Below are 18,012 nucleotides of genomic sequence, written 5' to 3'. Positions count from 1 at the left end.
GAATGGGAGATACGATACTGCGTGAAGAGTTCGACAGAACACTGAAAGACCTAAGTCGAAACAAGGCACCTGGAGTAGACAACAATCCATTAGAACTACTGACAGCCTTGGGGGAGCCAGTCCTGACAAAACTGTACCATCTGGTGAGCAAGATGTATGAAACAGGCGAAATTCCGTCAGACTTCAAGAAGAATATAATAATTCAAATCCCAAAGAAAGCAGGTGTTGACAGATGTGAAAATTAACGAACTATCAGTTTAATAAGACACAGTTGCACAATACTAAAGCGAATTCTTTACAGGCGAATGGAAAAACTGGTAGAAGCCAACCTGGGGGAAGATCATTTTGGATTCCATAGAAATGTTGGAACACGTGAGGCATTACTGACCCTACGACTTATCTTAGAAAATGGATTAAGGAAAGTGAAATCTACGTTTCTAGCATTTGTAGACTTAGAGAAAGCTTTTGACAATGTTGACTGGAATACTCTCTTTCAAATTCTAAAGGTGGCAGGGGTAAAGTACAGGGAGCGAAAGGCTATTTACAATTTGTACAGAAACCAGATGGCAGTTATAAGAGTCGAGGGACATGAAAGGGAAGCAGTGGTTGGGAAGGGAGTAAGACAGGGTTGTAGCCTCTCCCCGATGTTGTTCAATCTGTATATTGAGCAAGCAGTAAAGGAAACAAAAGAAAAGTTCGGAGTAGGTATTAAAATCCATGGAGAAGAAATAAAAACTTTGAGGTTCGCCGATGACGTAATTCAGTCAGAGACAGCTAAGGACTTGGAAGAGCAGTTGAACGGAATGAACAGGAGGGTATAAGATGAACATCGACAAAAGCAAAGCGAGAGTAATGGAATGTAGTCAAATTAAGTCGGGTGATGCTGAGGGAATTAGATTAGAAAATGAGACACTTAAAGTAGTAAAGGAGTTTTGCTATTTGGGGAGCAAATTATTTGATGATGTTCGAAGTAGAGAGGTAATAAAATGTAGACTGGCAATGGTAAGGAATGCATTTCTGAAGAAGAGAAATTTGTTAACACCGAGTATTGATTTAAGTGTCAGGAAGTCGTTTCTGAAAGTATTTGTATGGAGTGTAGCCATGTATGGAAGTGGAACATGGACGATAACTAGTTAGGACAAGAAGAGAATAGAAGCTTTCGAAATGTGGTGCTAAGAATAATGCTAAAGATTAAATGGGTAGATCACATAACTAATGAGGAGGTTTTGAATAGAATTGGGGAGAAGAGAAATTTATGGCACAACTTGACTAGAAGAAGGGATCGGTTGGTGGAACATGTTCTGAGACATCAAGGGATCACCAATTTAGTACTGGAGGGCAGGGTGGAGGGTAAAAATCGTAGACGGAGACCAAGAGATGAATACACTAAGCAGATTCAGAAGGATGAAGGCTGCAGTAGGTACTGGGAGATGAAGAAGCTTGCACAGGATAAAGTAGCATGGAGAGCTGCATCAAATGCGTCTCAGGACTGAAGACCACAACAACAACAACAGCTTACTTTACTTCTCCTGTTCCTATTAAAATTGTTTCTAGCATTAGAATTCTTGTTATTATTGGTTCCATAATCGCCTTGACTTCCGTCCCCGGTTTGGTGGCTGCCAATGGCCCAGGAACAGAAATCATTTTCTCTTTGGTGTCCGTTTTTCCATTGATTGTTTCCATTCTATTTTCAATTTTTGTAAAGATTAATATAGCCCATGCTGCTTTTCCCTGTTTCATTTTGCTTTGCGTTATTCTGTATGTGGTCAAGTGAGTCAACAATGGCCATAAACTGTTTCAGTTCCGTATGAAGGACATGGAAATGTTTCCCCTAATGTCAGTTGGTAGTCTGCCATTCAGTATTCGCAGTACATCTCTTGGAGACTTTGACTCGTCCCCGTACCGAGTCTTATTTAAGAACTTTACAAAGTATTTGCGTAGTTTCCCTGTGTAGATCTTCATGGTTCGGGATGGTAAATTTGGTTTCTTAAGCGTTCTTGAGCACACTTCGACCACAGGCGTGATAGAAAAACTTTTAGAATTCTGGAAAGTTGTGACGGGTGTCGGTGATTTCCGTCGCCCACACTACTGCATCGCTAGATACGAGTATCAGAGAAATCACAAACTGAGTCTTTTGCCTCTTTGACCAAGAAGCAGCCAGTGCATTCCTAAAAATATTAATGAAAATCACAGGAACGCCAGGAAATGTCTGTGTCTTATAACCGACTCTTCTTGATTTATTTGCGCCAATGTTGGCACTGCAACGCCACCTTCTGTCGCGACAACACGCGCTCGTCACTGCTCGGGCTCTATCTGCCAGCTTCATTTCATTAGTCTCACGGTCTGCCATAACCACACGCTGCTGTGTTTCCCTCACGTCCCGTTGCAGTCGTACATAGAGGTAAATTTTCCCGCGATTTGTTGCAATGTTCAGACGCTGCAGTGTCACGTAGATGTCAGTTTGTGTTTTCCAGTCTAGATTACAGGACATATCATCCACAGTGCTAGTAAATTTGTTTACCTGTCCCTCAGGTGTTTGCTGAGCTTATGTTAGTCTATTTCTCCGTGAGTCCATTTCACTCACTTTCCTAAGTAAATCCTTGTTTTGAGTTACTAGTTCTTGCATTTCTGTTCATTTATTATCCATTTCCTCCTTTGCGTGGTCCTGGATCCACTTATCACGAGCATCGAGAATCTTTTTTCGATTTCGGTCAGCCTATTATTTATTTCGAGTTGGGGAATTCTTTCCCTTTCCTCTCGTCCCTTTTCCTTAATCCTTTATCTTTCTTCCCGTTCCCGTTCTTATATACTCCCTCTCATGTATGGCTTCTGTAGCACGGAGAAAGGAATTCGTTTCCTGCCACCGTAAGCAATAAGCGCTCATCTGTCGCTACAGTTCGCGTGGTACTTGTAGTAACGCCAACTGATCCGGTACTTTTCTGTTGTTCCAGTGTTCCCACTCTAGAACCGGACATCTATCTCCGTTTCCTCGGTTTACAAAGTCTTGAATGCCGAGCAGTTACCCTACGTTTCGGTAGAAGACCACTCACAAATGTTATCAGGTACCTCTAACTTGGTCACGTTATCGCCCTCTAACCTTTCCTTTCTCTTAGGTCTACGTAAGTTGAATACGTAAGTACACTAAGCACAATATAGAAACTAAAATACAAGACTCGAGAGGTATTAACACACTGAAAAAACTACAATATTGAAAATAACAAAGTCTTCCGCACTGCTATTTCCTAATCTACTACGATAGACTACAAAAGTAACTTTCTCACACAGCACTGCAAATTCTTTGGGAACAAGAAGCAGCTATAACAACGTAAAAATTAAATTTCGCTTAATGCCTGCCCCAAAGGACACTTATCACTTTTATTCCTTATGCTTGGCGATGTATCCCACAGTATCCTTACCTTGGATGTTATGCGGTTTTGTAGTGTTGCTCAGGATCTTATTAGGAAAAAATCCTCTCAGCTTATCGTCTTGCCGAAACGATAGTAGTCTCATTGTCGTAGGCAGTAATGTACACGAAAGAAAATACAACACAAATAACAATAAAATACAAATAATGTGTCTTGTACCACACATGTGTTTCTGGCCACGCCGTATGGGCGCCAGTGTAATGATTTTTTTTCATGTATTAGGTGTGTGTGTGTGTGTGTGTGTGTGTGTGTGTAAATGTGCTGTTAATAATACATCGTAATATCACATAAAGCTACACACAACACAAATCACTACACCTTCTTATCACGGACGAGTATTATTATTTTTGGTGTTGTTAAGTCCTTCTATAATGGAGTTCCCGATACATAAATCACTTTAGAATTTCTGTATAGACGTAAAATAAATTATGAACAGATCTGTCTGAAGCACCGTAATATTTTATATTTAGGAACATCTCAGGGTTGTAATTGTGTGTCTTATCGCTTGAATAATAATTTGTATCTTCGTAGATTCCTGTGGGGAAACACTTTTTGCATGGTACACTTATTACCATAATTCAAAGCTGAGCACTTTAACTGTGATAATCTCGTCACTTTAACAAAAGATAGTCGGGAAGCGGCAGCGACAAGAATGATCTAGTATCGGTACGACTCTTTGCAAAATGAATGAAATAAACTTGACTTTAGTATGTTTATTCAAAACATTAATTCTAAACCTTCTCCATCTTTCTTTACACCATTTAATGTAGGAGTGATCTGAAGAAGAACCTGCCGTCTTGCAAATGGCGGCCAACAATATAAATTACAACTCGCGCTTTACCACAAGTTATTAAATCTGTAAAAAGGTACAAATAATTTTTCACACATGTACGGGTGCTACCCCCACTGAAATAAGTAATTTGTTTATAAATAACAGCATATATTTACCAGAAATAAGTTACAAGGTACATATGTCTCCGTCCACGCTTTCTCATATGAAGATTCGAACCAACATAATATAACTTTGAAAATCTGTTTCTGTTTTTACATTTTTCTCAAAATACTGATTATCCTGCAATAGCGATATTGATTTTGACATACAGAACAGTGAGATAATTAATATTTTCCTTATTCATTTGCACACAGAATAACTGTTCGATTAAACATGTCATGTCAACCATAAATAAATATTGATCGTTCCCAGAGGACCAGTACAACACAAATTTACTTACACATTCTATTCCCCATCCTCAGTCAACATTTGATGAAGCATAATCGCAATCACCATACATTTCAACACTTTTTCGAAAAATTTTGAAATGAAATGAAAAAAATTCTAGTGAAAGAGTAAAATAGCGAATTTTTGTTACAAAACAAAAATATTTATAACGATACTAGTGCTATAGAAAGAAACAAAGAAAAAAAACATTAGAGCATATTAGGCATTGAAAAATATCGGAAATTACATAACGAAACAATGATAAATGCTTGTTTACTGCAGATAACATACTGGAAGGCAATAATTTTAGGTGTGCTGCAAATACCAGATTTGTGAACAGCAATACGAAGTAATGAGGTACATATTTATTCTTCATGTTAATATTTCTGTTAATGCTTATATTAATGTTAGTACCTTAATATTAAGAAGATGTTAAATATCATAATGCATCAATTCTTTCTGTATTCTTCATCAGATAGCAAATAAAACTCACTGACGATTAACAATTTTTCCTAAACATGAGTGGGTAGTTAAATAAGATAAATTTTGTTTGCTCAAGGGAAAGCCACGTTTTCTTACTGCAAAGAGTAACTCCCTCAGTCACTCACTCTATGACTTCGCGAGTACTCACGAGTCTCCACTATGCCCAATAAATATTTACGTTTACAACACTGTACCATGAATAAGCTACTTCACGTCACACTTGAAGTCCCTCCTCGCCTTGGTGTTCGCGACATCAGTATTGTGCGCTGGAGCAGCGTCAGAGATGTTGGGCATGGCCGAGCTCGCACACGCAGCGCCACTATGAGGACACCTGTGGCGGTACGGAACAGCAAGAGGGAATTGCACAGCAAGAGGGAATTGCACCATTGGAACGGAATTGGCCACATCCTTTGGGAACTAGCATCGAGTCGCTACGCAAAGTGGCGGGCAAGTCTTTGATGTGTGGATGGGGCCAGATATTGGTGCGACAGTCGAATAATTTAGACCAGGAAGGGCAGCCCAGAATGTGCAAGAGTCTTTACGTGTAACAGAGGATGGATGAAAGTTGCTCGGCATGAGGCAGTGACAGTTGAACATGGTGAAACGTCCCCTTTTAAACAATTTTACAAGACAGTGCTTAACCTGACACACAATATTTTTTTAGCGCAACGCAATCTGACTTTCAATAATCTCTACAAGAGAATGGCCCTGACTAACATTAACCTGTACTTTTCACAAATCACTTACCTCACAAAAATCTTGGTTACTCCCACTACTGCAATATAGCAAGCGCCACTACTGCCAGCTAAATAAAAGATTCAAACTATGGAAGGCACTAACTACTGATAGGGATAGTTAGCAAATGAAAGATATTAATAGAGAACAAACAATGTATTTACCTTGATATCATCATATACATATATATATAGAGCAGTTCATGACAAATTTCAAAACTCCGCCATCTCTCTCCCCACATCCACCACTGCTGGCGGCTCACCTCCAACTGCGCAACGCTACGCGCTGTTCACAGCCAGCTGCCTAACACTACAATGGCGAGTATTACAACAATGCAAAGCAGCCACCGACTGCACACAGCACAGCCAGTGATTTTCATACACAGGTGGCGTTACCAATAAAAAAACCTAAACAGCCTACTTACAATGGAATTGGAATCCGCGGATGTAGAATGAATAACGGAGAAATTTCAAGAGTGCAGCCGGGAGGTTCAACGGCTAGCTGGAGACAGCATGGCGGGATGGTTGCAGGCCTTCTTTGCAGCAAAGGGTGGTGGTAGCCCCCGTACATCCAGAGACTTTGTCAGGTGGGAGCCAGGATACCTTTGTGGAAGACAGATTTCTTTTACGAATAATGAAAGGCTATGCATAAGAGTGACTTGTGTCATTTTATTCATGTACAACTCAGCAAATCAATGTGAAGTGCATGGCAGTGAGTGCGTCCTATTCTGCCGTTTAAAAGGTTCCTTCCCGTTCCATTCACGTTTGGAATGCTGGAAGAATTATTATTTAAATGCCACTGCGTATGCTGTAATTAGTCTAATCTTGTCCTCACCATCCCTATGTGCATGATACGTAGGGTCTTCTAGTATATTTCTATCGTCATCCTTTAACGTGGTTATTTGAAACTTCGTAATTATACTTTCTTGGGATAGTTTATCTTCAAGAGTCTGCCAGTTCAGTTTCTTCAGCATCTCTGTGTCACTTTCCCATCCGTGGGACAAACCTGTGACAATTCGTGCTGTCCTTCAGTGTATACGTTTATTATCCGCTGTTAGTCCTATTTGGTATGTGTCTCGCACACTTGAGCAGTGTTATAGAATTGTAGCACGAGTAATTTCTAGGCAATCTCCTTTCTAGATAGGTTGGATTTCTCTAGATTTCTACCTATAAACCGAAGTCTATCACCTGATTTCCCCTCGACTGAGCTTATAACATCATTCCATTTCGTATCCCAACAGCCTGTCACACCCAGATATATGTATTAGTTGGCCGATTTCAGCACTGACGAATTGTTATTTTATTCATAGGTTGCTACGGTTTTTTAGTTTTGTGAAGTGCATTATTTTACATTTCTGAATGTCTAAAGCAAGTCGTCAGTCTCTGCACCACTTTGAAATCTTATCAAAATTTGACAAGATTTATGCCGATTCTCTCAGACAGTAATTCACTGTAGATAACAGCGTCATCTGCAAATAGCTGAGGTTATAGTTAATTTTGTCCGCAAGGTCATTGATACACAATATGACAAACAAGGGTCCCAAAACACTTCCTTGGGGCACACCCCAAATTACTCCTATATCTGACGATGACTTTCCATCCAAGATAACCTGCTGCCTCCTTCCTATTAAAATGTCCTCAGTCCAGTTACAAATTTCGCTTGATGCCCTTTATGATCGTACTCTCGACAATAATAGTAGGTATAGTACTGGGACAAATGCTTTTCAGAAATCAGGAAATGCTGATCCAAAGTTTTTAGTATATCATCTGAGAAACGTGTGACGTGGGTTTCGCATGATCGATGTTTTCGGAATGGTTTTCTTGGAGTAAGTCATTCTTTTCGAGATACCCCATTATGCTTCAGCTCACAATATGTCCTAAGTTTCTACAACAAAATGATATCAAGGATATATTTTTCATTTTCTTGTTGTGTTGGTTTTTGAGTCTGTGGTGACATTTGTGGATTGTCAAAGTACTGAATTGATGAAAAACGGCGCTGTCGTTAATGGTTCTGTAATTTGAGGAGCAGTGCCTCACCATGAGTATACTGTGTATTGATGAAACATGGTGATACCCTGTAGACCTGAATGTTGTAAAGCAGTGAATTATGTAAGGAACTGTATTTTAGTGACCACAATTGTCTTCATATGTGTCTCCTTAAGTAGTGTACATTTGGTTATTGTGTCCATTTAGATGGCGTATGTTGTTTTTGTGGTCTGTCTGAATTTGCTTAAGTATTTGGTTATGGGGAGGAGGGCGTTCTTGAGCTACCCTGCCGAATATTGTGTTTTGGTGTAGGATTAAAAATTTAATGTTAGCTTGGTGAAATATTTATATTGAATGATTTGTGTATAGTAGGCTAAGATTTTATGATTGTATGGTATTCAGTGTGCCTCCTTCGTTTCTCCTTTTCTTGTTGACGGACAAAAGCTTGTTTTTCTGAGTTTTTATGTTATTATTTCAGGTGTTACGTCATATGGCAAAGAGAACGTGAAGTCCTGGTTTTTACTGTCTTATGCGTAATATAGGTATTTTCCATACAGTAAATAAAATTAAATTACAGTTGGTTAGGGAGCCATGCAGCTCAACCAACGGCCAAATTCCACTCCCACTGAAATCCTGTGCCAAAACATACATCTTAACATAGAGATTGAGTACATGCTTCATTCTGCCTTACTTAGCTTTTGTAAAAACTGCTAAATAATTAATGAAAGAAGTGAAAGTGATGGGACTCTAATGTGAGTTTGAATCATGCGCCAGAGAAGTACGTTTGCGCAAAAGTACGGATAGCGATCATTGTCGAATTTACGGCGTAATCTCGCCAAAAACTTGTACACGGCGAGATCTCTAGTAGTCAGGTTAAGCATCAGGAAGGTTCAAGACGTGTTGTAGTAAGACTGCAGCTGATGGTTGCTTATGTTACTTTACAATTTCCTCCAGAGGACATCCCCTCCCTACAAGAATGGGAACACACTTTTGCTCATGTGCGAAGAAGACGGATAATAGTGCGAAAGTTCTTTATAATATCGCATGCGTTCTTTTTAGAGTTGTTGAGACGGAGATCTGGAAACGTGAACGAATTAATATCTTAAGCTTCCTAGGCACTCGTAAAATAATAATTGCTTCTCACTAAACAGGATCTACACTTAGACACGCCTTCTGGTTCTACAGTAGATGGCGTTGTCACTGTGCACTCGACGAAAGCATGTATGCATGCTCCATGATAACACGACTTACTGTAGCTGAGGCACATATTGTGGAGATGAATACTAAAATATCTCCAGAGAAGGTAAAAGACTCTTCTGTGTTCCATTGTGTTGTATTACGGTGAGGGCACCTTCAGGGTCGGCGAATTATTCCAAAAACTTATGTAACGATATCCCTCAGTTTTGGAGATGGCTATGCACCTTCACATCCTCTCTCACGTCACACGTAGACTTCTGACGCATTATCGTTTCATGTCTGTGTCTTCCTGACAGTAGTAGGAAAACTGTAGAGGTCAGCTGGGTCGTGATGAATAACGTTCTGCTCTGACGTGCTCTAACCATTGTTGAGATATTAGGATGAAAGATAGTGTGTAAGACCGCTGTGATGGAGGTGATTTCCCCATCTCTACTTTTGTTATCAAGCGCTGATATAAATGAGTATGAGCTTTGTACATTTTATTATTTTAGGAAGCCAGTAGATTTAAAAGTAAATTGTGTTTCCTGTCAAAAGATGTGCCTGTTTTAATTAGCGCATCGGTAAAAGCATTTCCCAAATGAGAAAAAGTTTCTCCCCTTCTTTACCTGTGTGATGAAGGGAGCACATCACGGGCTCGTGATTTTTTTAAACGACAGGCAGCTAGGTTTCGGAGGACTCCGGTTGGTGGTATAACACGCAACGCCAATGTAAGTGCATTTAAGTGAGGGTCTATGAGCACGTTGTCTCAACATCATCAAATACATGGACTTACCTGCCTTACACACTGGGCCTACCTTACAGGACTAAACACATAATTGTGTAAACACACCACTTATTTTAATCAGTCTACCTGATATGGTAAAATGTGGTGACTGTTCCCTCGAACATGTCCGATGGATCAGACACCACATTTCATTACATACGGGGTGTCTCAAACCTCTTGTGTCAAACTGAAACAGCTAATCGTGGGTCCGCAGCTGACTGTATAGAGACAGGAAACCAATCATCAGAAATGCATATTTACTGATTTATAGACATGTGCAGCGTACACTGCATAATAACAACGTAGCTCATAGTAGATGTTGAAAGTGACAACCGGCAGTCTAAGTGCATGCACTGCAACGGCACATGCAGTTTTGCCTCGCTCTCTCAAAGATCCCAGGTGTCTGTTGTACACTGGAACAGGCAGCGAGTGATTAACAGTGTATATCCCATAAGCACTGGTCACAACCTATCTCACTGCATGTGTGTCACGTGAAAACAACAGGCTTAGAACTGGCTCATTAACGTCTGTTGGTGTCAGTTGATCATTGCATCAGGCAGATTATGATGTGTCGATGGTGAGGTGTGTTACTGTGTACAGTGCATGATGCTTAGTCAGGAGAGCCGGCAGACATGCATTTAATGGTTGTGCGGCAACACGAATGTAGAAAGAACACTTTCCCAACATACGTCATCCTAACTGCAAGAAGTTTCTCTCCACGGATACAAACATGCGAGAGGTGGGGTCGTTCAGGCCACAGAGTGAGCCAAGGTTTCCGTCAAAGAATCTCCGAACACCAACTTTGATTAAATGGAGCTGGATTGTATGGCCGACCACCCAGCAATAAGTACGTGCGCAAGCATTTGGACCAACAGGTATTGAGCCCTGCGTTCACTTCTGACAACTGATTATCCACTACAGTGCAAAGTGCCGAACTTCATATGGTTTGTATTGTTCACAGGTAAGGCGTAATTCGCACGTGATGGTGTTTTCAACAGCCGCCATATCCATGTCTCGTGCTAGAACCATCCCCATCGATGACTACCAGAAACGATTCTCTGTCAAGGTGTCGGTGGGAATTGTCCAAGATCACCCAATAGGCCCTAATTTTCCGCATTTCCGTCTGTTCCTGTGAGACGTGCTGCCACAGTTCTTGGAGATTTCTCCCACTGTTTTCCGCGCAAGAAAGTTTCAACGTGACGTTGCACCGGGCCACTTCGATATTAATGTCCGCGAGCAACTGAACAAGATGTACCCTCATCATCGAACTGGCTGAACAAGATGTACCCTTATCATCGAACTGGAAGGAGATGTCCTATCCCAAGGGCAGTGAGATCAGCGGATCCCGCATCTCTGGACTCTTTCTCTTGGGTTACGTCAAGACGTTGATGTATGAAATCGATTAGAAACGCAGGAAGACCTGCTTCCTGGGGTCCAACCTCCAGACACCAGGGATCTTTAAGACAGTGCGTCAAACTTCCGACACTTTGAAAAATTACTATGAGCTACTTAAGTGGACTGATAAGGAATGAGCAGGTCCTCTGGACAATTGGCGAAGACGTGATATACTGTGTGATAAAAAGTATCCGAACTCCCCCAAAAATATACCTTTTTCATATTGGTGCATTGTACTGCCACATACAGCAAGGTACTCCATATTAGCGACCTCAGTAGTCATTAGGCATCGTGAGTGCATTGTACTGCCACATACTGCAAGGTACTCCATATTAGCGACCTCAGTAGTCATTAGGCATCGTGAGAGAAGAATTGGGCGCTCCGCATAACTCACAGACGTCGAACGTATCACTTGTGTCATACGTCCGTACGTTAGATTTCCACACTCCTAACCATCCCTAGCTCCACAGTTTCCGATGTGATAGTGAAGTGGAAACGTGAAGGGACACTTACAGCACAAAAGCGTACAGGCCGACCTCGTCTGTTGACTGAGAGAGACAGCCGACTGTTGAAGAGGGTGGTAGTGTGTAATAGGCAGACATCTACCCATACCATCACACAGAAATTCCAGACTGTATCAGGATCCTCTGCAAGTGCTATGACAGTTAGGTGACAGGTGAGAAAACTTTGATTTCATGGTCGAGCGGCTGCTCATAAGCCACACATCAGGCCGATAAATGCCAAACGACGTCTCCATGGTGTAAGTAGTGTAAACATTCGACGACTGAACAGTGGAAAAACGTTGTGTGGAGTGACGAATCACGGTACACAATGTGGCGATGGGATGGCAGGGTGTTGGTTGACGAATGCTCTTTGAACGTCATCCGCCAGCGTGTGTAGTGCCAACAGTAAAATTCGGAGGCAGTGGTGTATGGTGTGGTCTTGGTTTTCGGGGGGGGGGCTTTCGCCCTTTGTGGTTGTGTGTGGTACTATCACAGCACAGGCCTTTATTGATTTTTTACGCACCTTCTTGCTTCCCACTGTTGAAGAGCAATTCGGGGATGCCTACTACATCTTATCTACGCGATCGAACACCTGTCCTTAATGTACGGCCTGTGGTTGTGTGGTTACACGACAATAACATTCCTATAATAGACTGGCTTGCACAGAGTCTTGGTCTGAGTCCTATAGAACACCATTGGGATGTTTTGGAACGCCGACTTCGTGCCAGATCTCAATGACCGACATTGATACCTGTCTTCAGTGCAGCACACCGTAAATAATCGGCTGCCATTCCCAAAGAAACCTTACAGCAACTGATTGAACGTATGCCTGCGAGAGTGGAAGCTGTCATCAGGGCTAAGGGTGGGCGAACACAATATTCAATTCCAGCATTACCGATGGATGGCGCCACGAACTTGTAAGTCCTTTTCAGCCAGTCGTCCTAATTTTTTTGATGACATAGTTAATATGGAAAACAGACAAGAAGAAGAAACAGGATGGTAGGACCTCTATTAAGGTATCACGGAATAACGTCCTTTATACTAGAGGGGACTGTGGAGGGTAAAAGCTGTAGCGGAAAACAGATATTGGAAATGGAATATATCCAGTAAATAACTAAGGACGTAGGTGGCAAATGCTACCCAGCGACGAAGAGGTTGGCACAGGACATGAATTTGTGGCAGGTCGTAGCGAATCAGTTAGAAGGCTGTTGACTCAAAAAAAAAAAAAAAAAAAAGTCGTTGTTATGCGATGTATGATGTGTATGTCCGTAATACAAGATATATGCTTTTCTAACCGTTGGTTACCTGTCTCATTACAGTTAGTTGTGTACCCATCGTCACCTGTTTCACTTTGACCTAAAATATTTGAGACAACTTGTATATGAACGAGGATGTTTTAAATAATTTCAGTTTACCATATCGTCCGAGGACCTGCAGGACTATGTGAATGGGCCTAATGAAAGGGTGAGCTACTTGCGCGTGACAGGTTAACAGTCTTGGTCGACCGTGTAGTCTGTCCGGATAGACGAGGCGTTTATGACAGCCGTTCTAGAGAAGAAGAGAATCTGGGTTCGTGTCCCGGTGAGGCACAAATTTTCAAACTTCACCACTGATTTATTTCAATGCCCATCAGGAGGCTAAAGTCCTGATTCTCGTAATATTCTAATCTACTTGAGAGGCGTCGGCTCCTATCGATATAGTGCATGGCTACACTCTTTGACTGTCACTAAGCAACGGTTTCGCGCGTAGCGCCGAACAGGGCATACGCGTCGAGTTCCGAGGGATCTTCAGACGCAATGGATTCGAAAACTGTTGTCTCGGACTGGCGGTCAGCCGGCCGGTGTGGCCGTGCGTTTCTAAGCGCGTCAGTTTGGAACCGCGTGCCCGCTACGGTCGCAGGTTCGAATCCTGCCTCGGGCATGGATGTGTGTGATGTCCTTAGGTTAGGTGGGTTTAAGTAGTTCTCAGTTCTAGGGGACTGATGACCTCAGTAGTTAAGTCCCATAGTGCTCAGAGCCATTTGAACCATTTTTGAACTGGCGGTCAAGCGATAAGGTAGTCGCTGTCAAATACAGCGCTCTATCCACTCCTGGCATGCAGCCTGAGCAGGTGTCTTCAGAGGAGGGCATGGCTGAGTCCATGACGTCGACAACGCCGGCTGAGCATACGTGCGGGCGGGAGGCAAGGGGACAGGAAGACTAATGTACCAGTGACCACTTCAGACAGACCCTATGCAACCGAAATAACTACACTCGGTGAGCTTGTGCCTTGAAACTACCTTCTTTTGACTTTATTGATATTCTGGACGGCACATAGCGCCATCTCATCACCGGAATGTCAATCTGCGAGCGGAGAAAACCTCCGATCCGCCCGGGAATCGAACCTTGCTCTTTTTGATTAGTATTCCGCCGCGCTTACCACACAAACTGGCTTCAGAATAGAGTACTGTTTTTTATTTGGTAGAGTCACCTGTTACTTGGTATCCATTTCTCGTAGACAGACTTGGAAGTAGTGGACGATTTTTCATGTTATCTGTTATCCACCCGTTACGCTGTTTTTATAATTGTGGATTAGGATTAAATGTTTCGTGTTATGGTTTAAACTGATCGTTTATCTTTTCGCGTGCCGTTGTAGATGGGAAGAATAGTTTGATACACCTATCCTGACCTTGCATTGCGAGTACGTTTAGCACTCACTTTTGCTGATGTGATTTCTTGTAACTTGTCTTACTTGCCACTCTGCTTTGTTTAAATTTATTTGATTTACCTCCTGACATTAACACTATCCTCGCAAGTTTCAGGCTAGCTGTATTACCTTTGTACCAGGTTTAACAGCACTTCATTTAACTCTTCAAGAGCCTACAGCTATTATTGTTTTACTCGGTATTTTTTTAATGATTTAAGGATTCGTTGTCGTTGGGAACCGCCATTAAATATCAGCGTATTTCAATTTCTCCTTCTTTTCATTTGTGGGATTGAAATTATTCAAGCATTTGTGTTATTCGGCTATTCAAACGCAAGAAGTATTTCCGTAACACATAAGCAAATTGTTTATTTTTCTTACTTTAGTTATGGGACTTAAAATATTTATTTGTTTCCTGATTGTTATTCAGTTACATTTCTGGCTAGCGAAAATACGATGTGAAATTTAGGGAGATTTTGAAAGGCGCGTTCGCTTTATGAAAAAGTTACCGTGTGTTTCTTAAGTGGATTTCTAATTTTCTTTTAGAAATGCCAGTCACTGCGCTACTTGGTCAGATCCTGTAGATCGGCACTCCCAGTATTGTGAACTGATGCCGAACTTGAGTCCTGCCGCCTTTTGCAGCATTATAAAGGCCAATTAATTGGGCGTTTGCTAGCATTTAATAAAACTGTCATTTATTTTGTTCCCAGTCCAGAGCGATTTAAATAAAATTTGCCTTATAGTGCGAATAACGCTTATCTGAAATCCTGATCCAACCACTCTCCAAGCACATTGCTCTATGCTCCTGTCACTACTAGTGAACGGAATGTACATATCAACATTTGAGTAACAGTGTATCTTGGTTTGGGACACTAATCTGAAAGCTTCCTTTCTTCCTCCTTCCATGTAACATAGTAACAGGCATCCTGGTTGACATATGTGTACTCTGGTCCGAGAAAATCATTCTACTATTTGTCAGTCGGTATTCAGCATCGGAGCTCATGTGCTCAATATTGGTTGGGACGTCTGCAAATTCTTGACAATAATATTCCGATGAAAAGTAACGCTTCCCAGTTGTCCAAACTGAATAAAAGTGAGCTGATATTTCGACGCAATTAAGTTCCCATCTCTTGTAGTGCTTTCTCACGAGCCAGTACTGTTGTTGTCGCATTTTGGGATCCAATATCCATTGAGCCTTACGTACTATACTCTCCTATCGACTGGTGATAAGCAAACATCGTTGTCCTAACTTCAATGACTGCATTTGCCGAACCCATTTACGTGACACACGACCGAACGGGGTGCAGCTTTGGTTTGCATACTGGACTAGCATTCGGGAGGGTGACGGTTGAAACCCGCGTCCGGCCATTCTGATTTACATTTTCCGTGATTTCCCTACATCACTTGAGGCAGATGCCGAGATGGTCATTTTGAAAGGGCACAGCTGACTTCTTTCCCCATCCTTCGCTAATCCAATTGGACCGATGACCTCGCTGTTTGGTCCCCTCCCCTAAATCAGCCAATCAACGAACGTGACCCAGGTCATTCTCCTCCACTCAAACTCACTCGCTTACTGACTGTTCTTCACAGCTGCGATCTATAATATTCGGAACATACTTTCGGGGGGAGTTAGGTGGCGTGGCCGTTTCCTACAGTAATTATATAAATACCGGTTTTAAAAATTTAAGTTCCTTCTCTTTGCTGTGAAATAATTAATACCCTTCAGATGATGCCGTTTACATTTAAGTGTCTCTTTATTCGCTTGTCTGCCTTGTTAATACCTGCCAAATGAGAAGGACCAAGATTTTGGTAGGACAGATAAGTAAATTAAATAATCCACAGAAAATTCTCTTCTCTTCTGGATAGTAAATATTATACTCTGGCCAGGCAACACGTTTTGAATTTAAAAATAAAATATACATCTCTGAAGTTGCACAGCTCACTAATTTTGTATCGATTACATCTTCGTTGTTGTTGCTGTTATTCTGGTCTTCAGTCCAAGGACTGGTGTGATCCCCTCTCCAAGCCAGTTTGTCCTGTGGAAGCCAGATCATTTCTGCACAACGACTGAACCTCTACATCCCTTTGAAGCCGTTTATTGTGGTTCAGTCTTGCTGACCCTCGAAAATCCCCTCCCCCCCCCCTCTCCATCTCACATACACATCCAATATTAGATGATGGTTCAGATGGCTCTGAGCACTATGGGACTCAACTGCTGAGGTCATTAGTCCCCTAGAACTTAGAACTAGTTAAACCTAACTAACGTACGGATATCACAAACATCCATGCCCGAGGCAGGATTCGAACCTGCGACCGTAGCGGTCTTGCGGTTCCAGACTGCAGCGCCTTTAACCGCACGGCCACTTCGGCCGGCCTCCAATATTAGAAAGCGAGTCAGTTTTAATTTAGGAGAATGACCTGTGTAATGTTGGTTGGTCGGTTGGTTGGCTGATTTTGCGGAGGGGACCAAACAGCAAGGTCATCGGTTCCATCCAATTAGGGATGGATGGAGAAGGAAGTCAAACGTGTCCTTTGTAAGGAACCATCCCGGAGTTTGCCTCAAGCAATTTAAGGAAATCACGGAAAACCCAAATCAGGATGGCCGAAGGCGGGTTTGATCCGTCGTCCTCAGGAACGAGAGTTTAATGTGCTAACCACTGAGCCACCTCGCTCGGTGCTGTGTTACGTAAGTATGTACGACGAGTATAGCCATTGCAGTTAGGATAACGATGTCTCCGTAGTATCAGTGGATAAGAGACTATTATCTGATGTCCCAGGATTTTTCCTCTCGCCTAGTTCCTCATACTTAAGTGTTGTCATAAATTTACACTGATCAGCCAGAAAGTTATGATCACCTACTTAATAGCCGGTATGTCCACTTTTGACACGGGTAGCAGTGGCGATGCTTCGTGGCATGGAAGCAATGAGTCCTTGACATGTCGCTGTAAGGAGTTGGCACCACATCTGGATACACAAGTCACCTACTTCCCGTTAATTCCGGAGAGGAGGGCGATGTGCTCTGGCGTTCAATCACGTTCCAGATGTTTGGGATCGGTTTCAGACCTGGTGAGTTGAGGGGCCAGCACATCAAGTAGAACACGCCACTGTCCTCCTCGAAGCGCTCCACACACGTCTGGCTTTGTGAGATGGAGTATTATGTTATTGAAGAATGCCACTGCACTAGGGAAACATGATCGTCATGATTGGGTGTAAGTGGTCTGCAACCTATGTACTACAGAACTTGGGCGACATCGTACCTTGCACGAGCCCCACTGGACCCATGCATACCCAGTTGAATGTTCGCTAGAACATAATGGAGCGGCCGCGAACCTCTCTCCGATTCGCAGTACCGGTTTCAAGGAGCTGTTCCCCTGGAAGACGACGTATTATTACCCTCACATAGGCATGGCAAATAAGGTATCGGGATTCACAGACCATGTAACGCTCTGCCATTGCACCGACGTTCAGCGTCGATGGACACGTGCCCCTTTCAGTCGTAGATGCCGATGTCTTGGTGTTAACATTTCAACATGCATGAGTCGTCGACTGCGGAAGCACACTGTTGTTAGTGCTCGGTGCACTGTGTGCTCAGACGTGCTTGTACTCTATCCAGCATTACTGTCTG

Source organism: Schistocerca nitens, chromosome 4 (genome assembly GCF_023898315.1).
Source record: "Schistocerca nitens isolate TAMUIC-IGC-003100 chromosome 4, iqSchNite1.1, whole genome shotgun sequence".
NCBI classification, from domain to species: Eukaryota; Metazoa; Arthropoda; class Insecta; order Orthoptera; family Acrididae; genus Schistocerca; species Schistocerca nitens.
The sequence above is the reverse complement of the archived record's forward strand: the minus strand, read 5'-3'. Positions refer to the sequence as shown.